General features: G+C 35.9%; 1 pseudogene; it reads left to right on the forward strand.

Moving 5' to 3' along the window:
* Window positions 1-7,676: 7,676 nt before the first annotated feature.
* LOC143604488 (protein TIC 20-II, chloroplastic pseudogene) lies at window positions 7,677-8,312 on the forward strand (annotated as a pseudogene).
* Window positions 8,313-10,586: the final 2,274 nt, after the last annotated feature.

Below are 10,586 nucleotides of genomic sequence, written 5' to 3' on the forward strand. Positions count from 1 at the left end.
TTTCATTATCTATCTAGCTTGTTTATTGTTATTTTTAGTTTTTTTTTTAATTTTTTGTATTCGATTTTATTTTTATTTTTCATCCTTATCCTTGCATTGAGGACAATGCAAAAATTAAGTGTGGGGATAGGATATTTGAGTCGTACTTAAAAAAATTGAAAAAATGTCCATTGAGTATGTTTTTTTTTTTGCACTATAAATGGAAAATGATAGTATAATTGGAAATTGGTTTTTGAAACTACTATATATAAGAGATAAAATAAAAAGAAAGCGTACTAAGCTTGGGATGTGTCGGTAGGCCCAACTAGTCTTGAAAGGTTTTCCATTGCATATTCTTAATAAACCTAATTAATCTTAGATTTTGTGGGTTCTCATCGTAAGGGAGATGGTGAAGCTGAAATTCGATAAAGCATAGAGAGTATTACCATAAGCTGATTACCCTGAGGTGGTGAGAATTGAATACACTTTAAATTAGCACGCCACTACGTTTTATGAAAATAAATAAAGAGTGGTGGCGCCCCGCCATATCCAATTTTTATATGAGCTTATAAATTAGTTATATATTTAGGAAAAAATATGCCTAAGAGCACAATGAAAAAAAAAGAAGAAAAATAATAATAAGAGTATTCCAAAAAGTTGTTAAAAAAGGAAAAAAAAGAAATGAGAAAGCTAATTAATGAGAAAAATGTCAAAGAATCATTCTCAAAAATAGAAAAAGAGTGCACATACTAGACGAGACTAAGAGCTTACGTGTTACCAAGGGGATGGTAACTCTGAGGATAAACTATTGGGGCTCGAAAGTTTTTAATCGATAAATATTTTTTTAGGGAATATATAGGACGAAGTCCAATAAAATTTAGGATATTCTCGTACGACCTTACATGATCAATCATCCACAATCCCATCTAAGTGTATTTTCTTCTTACCATTAAGGGGTTCTTATCTTATGGTGATATATTGAACCAGTTTGCTTCAACTCAATTTTTAATTGGCTTTACAATGCTTGAGATGGGGTAGGTGGATCTTAACTATAAAGGTGTGAGACCCATAGGTTTTTGATATCATTTAAACTAAATTGCGATATGTGCTTGGGGGCTTGATAGGCTGGTGGCTCGGTTTAAGTGGACAACAATATCAACAATCGTTGTTTTTGTGTTTATCTGAGCTTAAAAAAGTAATCTATATGTTTTAAAATCATATTTTCTGATTATGATTCCATTGCAAATAGCTTTTTCAGGGACGAAAAAGAGTAAGTGTGGGAATATTTGATATAGTCTAAATTATACATATTATTCTATAAATATTTCTTACACTTTTTATTAATTTTGAGTCAGGTTTTTATTGAATATTATTCTTAGTTGGCTCATATGTGTGGTTTTAAGGTTCTAAGAGATATTGAGCTAAAATTGAGTATTTTTACTAAACTTGAGACAACGAGCTAAAACGATTAAATTGACTTCCAATAATAATAATAATAATAATAATAATAATAATAACTATTGTTTGGTTTTTCTTATACTCTATAGTCATGAAGAAAACACATATCAAAGAGCTACCATGTGATCATAAATAATTATAACAAATTTAAGTTATGTTGTGTTGGTTTGGTATCACAGGGAGTAGATCACGATTCAAAATAATAATTGAACTTCAACATGATTTTATTTACATTACAAATGGGTAGGTGATCATTATGAGGACATAGAGTTGGCAGCAAAAATTAAGTCAAGTTTAATTGCTTTGCAATTGATCGTTGACCGAGCCTACCTAAATATATTTTACATGGGCTAATTAATATAGAGTTGGGCTGTGAATATGTGATTACCTATCAAACATTCTTGGGCGGTGGAGGTTTAATTCACACAAAATATATAAAAAAGACCCGAGACGAAAGAGAGGAGGCCGACAACTAATTGGCAAAATTTGGAACAGAAGCATAGCAAGGAGAGGAGAAAAGCCCTTGGGTTCGAGCAGAGATCGTTCGGGTTCAACACCTACTCATCCAAACATTTTTATTATTCGGTTTTAATTTATCATTTTTGTTATGAATTTATTATTTGAACTTATTTATTTTCTTTTGTTCTTGAGTATCGTTGTTGGCTAAACCCTAAGACCGCCTAGGCTTATGATGAACTTTTGTTGACGTTTGATCTTGGTTTGGATTTTGTTTTGTTATGGTTTATGATTAAGTAAGAGGTTTTTTGTTTTTCATTCGATGCATATGTGTGTTTAGGATTGTTTGGTTAATTTTATTGTTTCACAGTTTCCTTGGTGATTGTTTGTCATATAATAGGATTCTGTTAGGTCATCTACTGTGTGTTTTTGACTAGTTTATGGTTGATTTGCAATAAAACTATAGGAACAATATTAGTGACCTAAGTGTGCTGCTAATCTAAATAGCTGAGAGGTGATAGATTATATGATAAGTCTTGATTGTTTAAGATTGCTAGATTTAGTTTTTCGTAAGGAGTCCGTCTAGGTTTTATTTTTCAGCCTTGTTTATCTAGTCGAGTGAATACTTTAAACTACCATTGATTTCCGCGCTTTAAGGTAGGATTTCTTACAGAGGTACTTACCATAAAATAAATTAGCGACCGTAAGCGAGTCTAATTAAACTGGTGTTTTTAAGAACTTAATAGAAATCCATAGGTGTCTTCTTGAGAAGGGTCAAAGGTCCTGTTCGGGTTTTCTTTAAGTGACTAATTTAAGATCTCGATTCCATAACATGCGTTTTCCAACTAATTGATAATTGATACATTAGGGACTCTAGCCTAGGTGGTTTTTTATCATTACCTAAGGTAAATCAAAGTCCTAAGTTAAGTCGTCTTTAGTTTTAATAATTAGTTTTAATATTAGTTTAATCTTAGTTTTTAGTAAACCCCCCCCCCCCCTCAATAATTATAAAATAAATAGTCGTGTGTGTGGTTGAGTCTAATTTAGCTAGTTTACGTAATTAAAAGAGTCTCGTGGGTTCGATATCCGAACTTACTTAGCTGTACTAGAGTCGACCGATTCACTTGCCGGTTAGTAGTTTTAGTTAAGTTAAGAGTCTAGAATTATTACTTAGTGTCTAGATTAGCGTTTATTTAGTTAATAAATTAATAACTACTTTTAGCATATCAGCTGTCGATTTTTTCAAATTATTTCCCTCAGTTGAACTGTCGGTGTAGTCGTAATTAAGTGGAGAATCAATTCGGTTAAGTCAATTCCATGATTTAGGGCGAAAAATATGAGTTTCCATTGTAAGGGGGTGTTGGCTGAACGGATGGAGGGAAAATAAAGGAAAAGAAAGTTTGAATGTTATTTGCATACTAGTCCTCATTTTTTGGCAAGGGTGCAAAGGAGATCAAAGGTTTAGTTAGGGGTTGTTTTGGTATATTTTTGATAGTCAGAGTATTTTATTAGAATATATATATATAACCGAGACTAATTCGAGTGTCGTGAAATAAATTAAATGATCGACAATAAATTTATTAATTTGATTTAATAACAATGGACCAAAAAATAAAATTTTAAAATGGGTCGGGTTTTATGGTCTGAAATTTAACGAATGTTACATTATAAGTATAAATCAATCAAACCATGTGCAAATAGTTGTATCGGCTGACCATTGCCTAGCGAATCTGGATTTGGCTGCTGAGACGGCGTATGATCGGGGAATGACTAATAAGTACAGAAGTATCCCCAAAACATTTAAAAGTTGTAAAAAGCGGGGAATGACTTCTCACCTTAACGATTAAGCGAATAAACAGAGAGATAGAATAAACGAGCAAAGTTAATGGGATGATTGTTCTGATCCAACCAGACCTGAGACTTATACAAAATAAAATAGAGTCAAAACCGAGAACATAGCCGCTGGAATCAATCCAAAGGGATGTATAGAACTCCGGCTATGAGGTTTTCAGCAAATAAGCAAGCTGGTACTGACCATAATCCGAACAGAGATTCAGAAGTCGGGTTTTGGTTAGTACACTAAAAATCTTGAGATACGGCTAAAAGTCTTCTAGACCGAAAGCTAGTTTCAACCAGAAGTGATAGAAATCGGTTGGTCAACTTTGTTGACCAATATCCCTTTAAACGGGCCAAATTCCAATTGAACCGTCAATTCCCCTCAATCTTAGAAATTGATTGAGGATTGTTTACCATTGAACGGTGGAGAACAACTTTACAGAAGACAACTTACCTGGAAAGTGCTTAGATTGATGAGGAAACAGAGTCAAACACTGAGTAAACACCAAAGTCAACTTGAATACGAACAATCTTGAAGAAAATAATAAAGAATGAAGGAAAGAATGGGGTTTTCTTGAAAGTGATGGCTGATATAGAGTAAATTAGGGTTTAGGGAAGAGATGTGCAGGTTATAATGACCTTGTTTATATAGGAATAGTAAACTAATGTTAATTTTAGTCAAAAGACTCGTTTAAGCAACAGTATCTTGTTTAATGAGCAAATCAACTGAAAATCAACCAAAATTCGTTCTTGAGGAAGGGGCTAATGTATAAGGACATGTACCAAGTTTAGGAGGGTTTTCTCCAGGTTTAAAGCACGCGATTTGGTCCAAAATTAAGCGACTTAGCATTAAACATCAGTTAGGACTTGAAATAAACAATCTTGCTGATCTGGGGTCTGGTCGCGTCCCGCAACCAGATAGGGTCTGCCACATCGCGCGACGCGGCCTGGAGAATTTGCTGATATTTTCCTTTTTGCCAATTTTGGTCCTTGAAGTTCCGAAAATGCTCGTATCCAACATTGTTTCCGTTCCACAATAAGATGAACTCGTTCAAGAATTGTCCCTTTCAACAGAAGTAATCCGCCGAATACTCGTAGCCAACATTTTCAGGAATTAAATCCTTCAGGAATAAGTAAACGAACAGACACTCATAGCCTACATAATTAGGTTTCAATCTCGAATGAATCAACCAACAATCTAAGAATAATTGCAGTCTTAAATCAGTCAAACGTAGCTTTAAACCATGTATTACCACCCGAATTGCAGTAATTTTTTAAGAAACCCTTGCAAATATACGAAGAAACCAATCAAATAGAATTCTTGAAATTTTTATCTCCCCCTTTTCTTGACAAATTCGGCAAGGTTTTAAACAAACATCAAACTCTCCAATTAACTCCTCTTAAAATTAATCGTGTTCACTCCCTCGGTTAATAAATACGCGTATAATGTCGGACGAAAAATATTGTCACTTAAATTATTAAGAAGACTGCGCCGCTTATTAGGAATACCCCAGAAAAATTTCGATTAAGAAATTTTTTCTAAAATACTTTTTTTTATTTGGGATATCCGTCTTCCATGTGGTAAGCGGAAACCATCCTCATTCTCTAAATAATATCCTTATTCGCTAACTAATATCCTCATTCACTAATATGAATCCACATTCGCTAAATTGGTCCTCATTCGTTAGAAAATTGAGCGAATGCGATCACATTCGCTAGAATAGACCTCATTCGCTAAGCAACATAATGAATGAGCTCATACTCTAAGGATTTAGCGTATGGCTTAAGTGGTAGCGAATAGCAAGAAACATTAGCGAATGGCTAAAAGTCCGTAGCGAATGAACATGCTGTTGAGTAAACTAGAGAACGGAGGTTGTTAGTGACGGTTATTGAGCCGGAAAATCATATTTCCCTGGAAAAATTAGTTATGGTGGTCGGAAAAACGATTTCCATGGCTGGAATCATCAAAAACCTTCAAAACTTCAAATTAATCCACCGGATTATACAAGAAGTTCATATTCACATCACGATCACAAATCAATCATCAATCTCAACATTCATCCATTAAATCGTTTTTTCAAATTAATCAAACAGTAACTTGAATACGAAGAACACGTCTCGAATCAGAATTTATGAAACGTTATACAAGCCAAGGTCTAGTCGCAATTGGATACATCACATATAGTAGATCAAACGAGACGTGAATAGAACGATTCGAGCCGAATGATTGTTTCATTGATAACGGATAACGATAACCGAATGATTACAAATACATGCATGCATACATACATACATACATACATACATACATACATACGTTAATCTCGATTCGCCTCGAAGTGCACCTCGAAGCGGCTTCTCATTCTGAGAGATTTCCGCACGCATAACGCTACTTCTTAAATAATAGGAAAATTGGTTTTAAATAATCTCAACTATCACCTATTGGCAAATAACAGGCCCAACTTTGCACTTGGCTGGTGGCGGTCCTAACTAAAGGGATATTTGTTTTTAACGGGCCGCGACTAACGGATGTTAACCCGTTAGTGATTTGCTGACGTTGACCTTTTTCTTCGGCTGAAAACCAGCCATAAACCTACAACTCGCCTCCATTCTCCCTAATATCGTTACACCGTCTCTCTCTCTCTCTCAATCTTTCCCTTCATACGAAACCTAACCGACATGCCGACGTTGTTGTCTCCGGCGAAGTCCACCCTTGTCAATCGTGCGTCATTCGAGATAATTGACACTTCATTTGACTCGTTTTGACCCCCGTAACAAAAGCCCTATGCTTATTTTGTAGATCGTGTAACATTGATTTCGAATTTTTGAAAATAAGATCGGGTTTTGTATCTAGGGATTGGCCATGGAAGAAGATGTCATGTACTTCATTTTCGAATTTCCGATGTGTTTTGAAGAGGGAGGGAGACAGTGTGATGATATTAGGGAGAATGGAGGCGAGTTGCAGGTTTCCGGCCGGAGAAGAAGGTCAACGTCAGCAAATCACTAACGGGGTTAACATCCGTTAGTCGCGTCCCGTTAAAAACAAATACTCCTTTAGTTAGGACCGCCACCAGCCAAGTGCAAAGTTGGGCCTATTATTTGCCAATAAGTGATAGTTGTGATTATTTAAAACCAATATTCCTAAATAATAAGGCCAAAACTCTAAGCCCAAATAAACAGAAACAACCTATTTATAGGCCCAAGCCCCATTCGTTGAACCACTCTAGCGAATGGGGCGTTCTCGTAGCAAATGGCTTCCCATTCGCTAAACTCCTTAGCGAATGGGCTCTCCAGATAACGAGTGAGCCTTCATACGCCAAATCCTATGCGTATGAGCTCTTAGGCTAGCGGATGGGTTGCGTGTGGCCATTAGTCTAATGAATGGACCTTGTTCACTAAACATACTTTGAGAATGGCCATATTACATTGTATTCTAATGGCTAAACTACCCCTAGCCTATTCGATCAACTGCATACAACAAATCATGTATTAACATCGGCTGAGATTGTTATGATTTTCACTGAAAGTGAAGGCAAACATTGATTTACTCCATTACCAATGTACAGTATTCGTAATTGGGCTGATGCAGCAAGTGTTTCTAGACGAGTACTACTCACAGGCCAAGACAAACGAAACCATAATTGAAATCCGTCATTTTCAACAGCTGATGGGTGAACTGTTTCATGAAGTCTTCACCCGCTTCAAAGAGCTTATCAGAAAATGCCCCCCATCACCAGATTAAGTTTTAGGAATTGGTAAATTGTTTTGTAGACCGGTCGACGTATAAAGATAGAAACACGGTTTTTTAAACTGTCAAACAAACTATTAACTCGATGTAAGGTTTAATGCGAATTATGCACTTAACATTCAACAAATTTTGGTTATCCTTATTTTCTGTAAAACCCCGAGCACCATATCTCCACCAAATCACTACAGTGCCTTAAAAAATGGCAACCATACCTCTCCTCCGCCTCTCCTTGTCCCCACCACCACCAAAAACCCACCGCTCAACCACCCTCTTCAGCCACCCTCTCAAACCAACCACCTTCCCACCACTCCGCCCAATCACCACCACCAAAACACCAAACCCACCACCCATCTCCGCCTCCTACAACACCACCCCAGTCACCGACCGCCTTATCTCCGCCGCCGCATATTTTTTCCCCTTCTTCAACGGCCTCCAATACGGCCGATTCCTCTTCGCCCAATACCCCCAAACCCTCGGCCTCATTCTCGACCCATTTCTCCCCTTACTCTCCTTCTACCGCTCCGTCCCCTACTCCAGCTACCTCGCCTTCCTCTTACTATACATCGGGGTTGTTCGGAATACCAATGTCAGTCGGTATGCCCGGTTCAATGCGATGCAGGCCGTCGTGCTTGACGTGCTGCTGGTCTTGCCTATGCTGGTGCAGAGGATTTTTAATCCGGGCCCACATGGGATTGGGGGCAAGATTGTGATGTGGAGTCATAGTGTGATTTTTGTGGGCGTGCTCGTTTGTTTTGTGTATACGTTTGGGTATGCGGTGATGGGGCGGACTCCGAAGTTGCCGTTTGTTGGTGAGGCTGCGGACAGGCAGTTTTGAAGTTGAGTATGTTTGTTGAAACTCGGTTAATTTTCGTTACTTGTTTTCTGGATTTGATTGCTGAGTTTGGTTAGTTGTTTCTTGTTTTTTTGGTGTTCGATATGTTACTGAAGTAGAATTTGTTATCATTGTTCTGCTTAGTTACTGGATTCAAGAGTCATAATTGGCATTGCTGACTAATTATCTTGCAAAAAGTATAATAAAATACATTGTGTTTTGAAAGAGGAAGTGATTTTGTATGCGAAGAGTTTCCATTGTTCGTAAAGATGTCTAATTTATGCAAAATGCAGCGTCCTTGTTGGTGAATTATGCAAGAAAGTGGTTTAGTTTTAGAAAGCGAGGCTCTTGATAGTTAATAAGAAACTTGAATATGTTGTCTTAAGTTAAAACAGAGGGATTCCATCATGATATCAAGAATCCTTTTGTGTTTGTTTTGTGTATACTTTTGGGTATTCGGTTATGGGAAGGACGCTGAAATTGCCGTTTGTTGGTGATGCTTCTGGCAGGCAGTTTTTAAGAGTTGGATCAATGATTTATATTTTAGTTTGTTTATTGGAATTTAGTTGAATTGGTTGTTTTTGGATTTAATCATGACTGCATATTATTGAATTTGGCTAGTGTTTCTTGTTTCTTTAAGTTTTGATGTGTTAATGAATAGAATATAGAACTTGTGAGCTTTGAACCATTTAAATATCTTGCAAAAAGTACCATAAGAGAGAGTGTTTTTGAATGAGGAAATGATTTTGTTTGTAAAAATTTTGCATTGTTTATAAAAAAAAATGTGTCATATATGCAAAATAAAGCACCTTTTTTGGTTATCTATGCAAGAAAAGGGTTTCGTTTTCGAATTTATAGAATGTTCAAAAATGTTTCAGTTAAGTTGTAAGAACGGTTTTTTTTCTTAAGTTTTTAAATAGAATCATTTGTGCACCCTAAACCAACTGTTTGAAAAAAGTTGATTCTTATTGCTTGCAGTCCAAGAGATCTTGAACAGCATTTTAATTGTAAATGAGAAGAGATACTTGACAATTGACATTCTTGACTGTTTTAACGGTTTGCATTGATTCAGGAAGTATATTATGATTCAAACGTGAGACACATCTATAGACAGACTTGCAATTATTTATTTTGCGATCGAGTCAAATAAAATCAATCAAGGTAGGAGAAAGTGTTGTTTAGGAATTCATCATATATTCTTGTTCTTGTGATCTTGTCAAGTTATTGGTCTTCTAGGCTGTTTGTTAATTTTTTTCTTTATAGCATTTGTGATATAAGCAGTTATGGTTAGAGCTCGTTTTTCTGCACAGATATCTATTTTATTGATTTATTTTCTTTTGTGTGATTGAAACAAATTGATATGACAAGTTCGCAAATAGAATTTGTTGTTTTGGATTCAATCATGACTGCATGTTATTGAATTTGATTAGTTTTTTCTTGTTTCTTCAGTCTTTGATGTGTTAATGAAGTAGAACTTAATATGACTGTTTATTCAGTCTTTGATTGTTCTGTTTAGTTACTGGATTCTAGACTCACAATTTGCATTGCTGACTGATTATTTTGCAAAAGGTATCAAAAATGGCATTGTAGTTTGAAAGAGGATATACTCTTGTATGTGAAGAAGTTTCATTGCTCATAAAAGATGTCTCGCTTATGCAAGAAAATGGTTTAGTTTTTGAAAGCCTGACCCTTTTGGTTCAAAATAACAGAGGGATATCATCATGACATCAAGAATCCTTCCAAAGTATTACATGCCATTAGCTTAATTGTCATTTGTAATAAGTTTGGTATACAAGATTGAACACAACCTAAAATTGAGGTATGCTGTCATACATCTGGAAAGCTTAGCATTACAAAGGCATCAAGCTCATCTTAAAATGAGAAGTGTTTCTGCTAATGATATCACATTGTCAGATTATAGGAGATTAATTGTAAGTTGTTTCTCAAGTTCTCCAATGGAGGACGATATAGAAACCGGTTCACAGAAGAATATTTGCTGCTTGTAGAACAAAGTCACATTTTGTGAGAGTCATGCAATTTGTGTGTTTGCATCTCTCTTATAGAGGACAACTTAATTCAGGTTTTAGGCCTTTAACGAGCACACAAGCTGTGTAACTTTTGCTTGGTGTAACTTTGTTCAACAATTCTTTAAAGGTATCACGGTATTCTTTTAATGAACTAGTTTGAATAAGAGAGATGATTTCCCCCATTGTAGAGGTTGAGAATCGACTTACAGTTGATCATTTATAGCTTGTTCATGTGATATCATTAGCAGAA

The sequence above is a fragment of the Bidens hawaiensis genome, unplaced genomic scaffold (assembly GCF_021521415.1).
Source record: "Bidens hawaiensis isolate Kalapana, Puna unplaced genomic scaffold, B.hawaiensis_p1.1 tig00065338_1, whole genome shotgun sequence".
Classification (NCBI taxonomy): Eukaryota; Viridiplantae; Streptophyta; class Magnoliopsida; order Asterales; family Asteraceae; genus Bidens; species Bidens hawaiensis.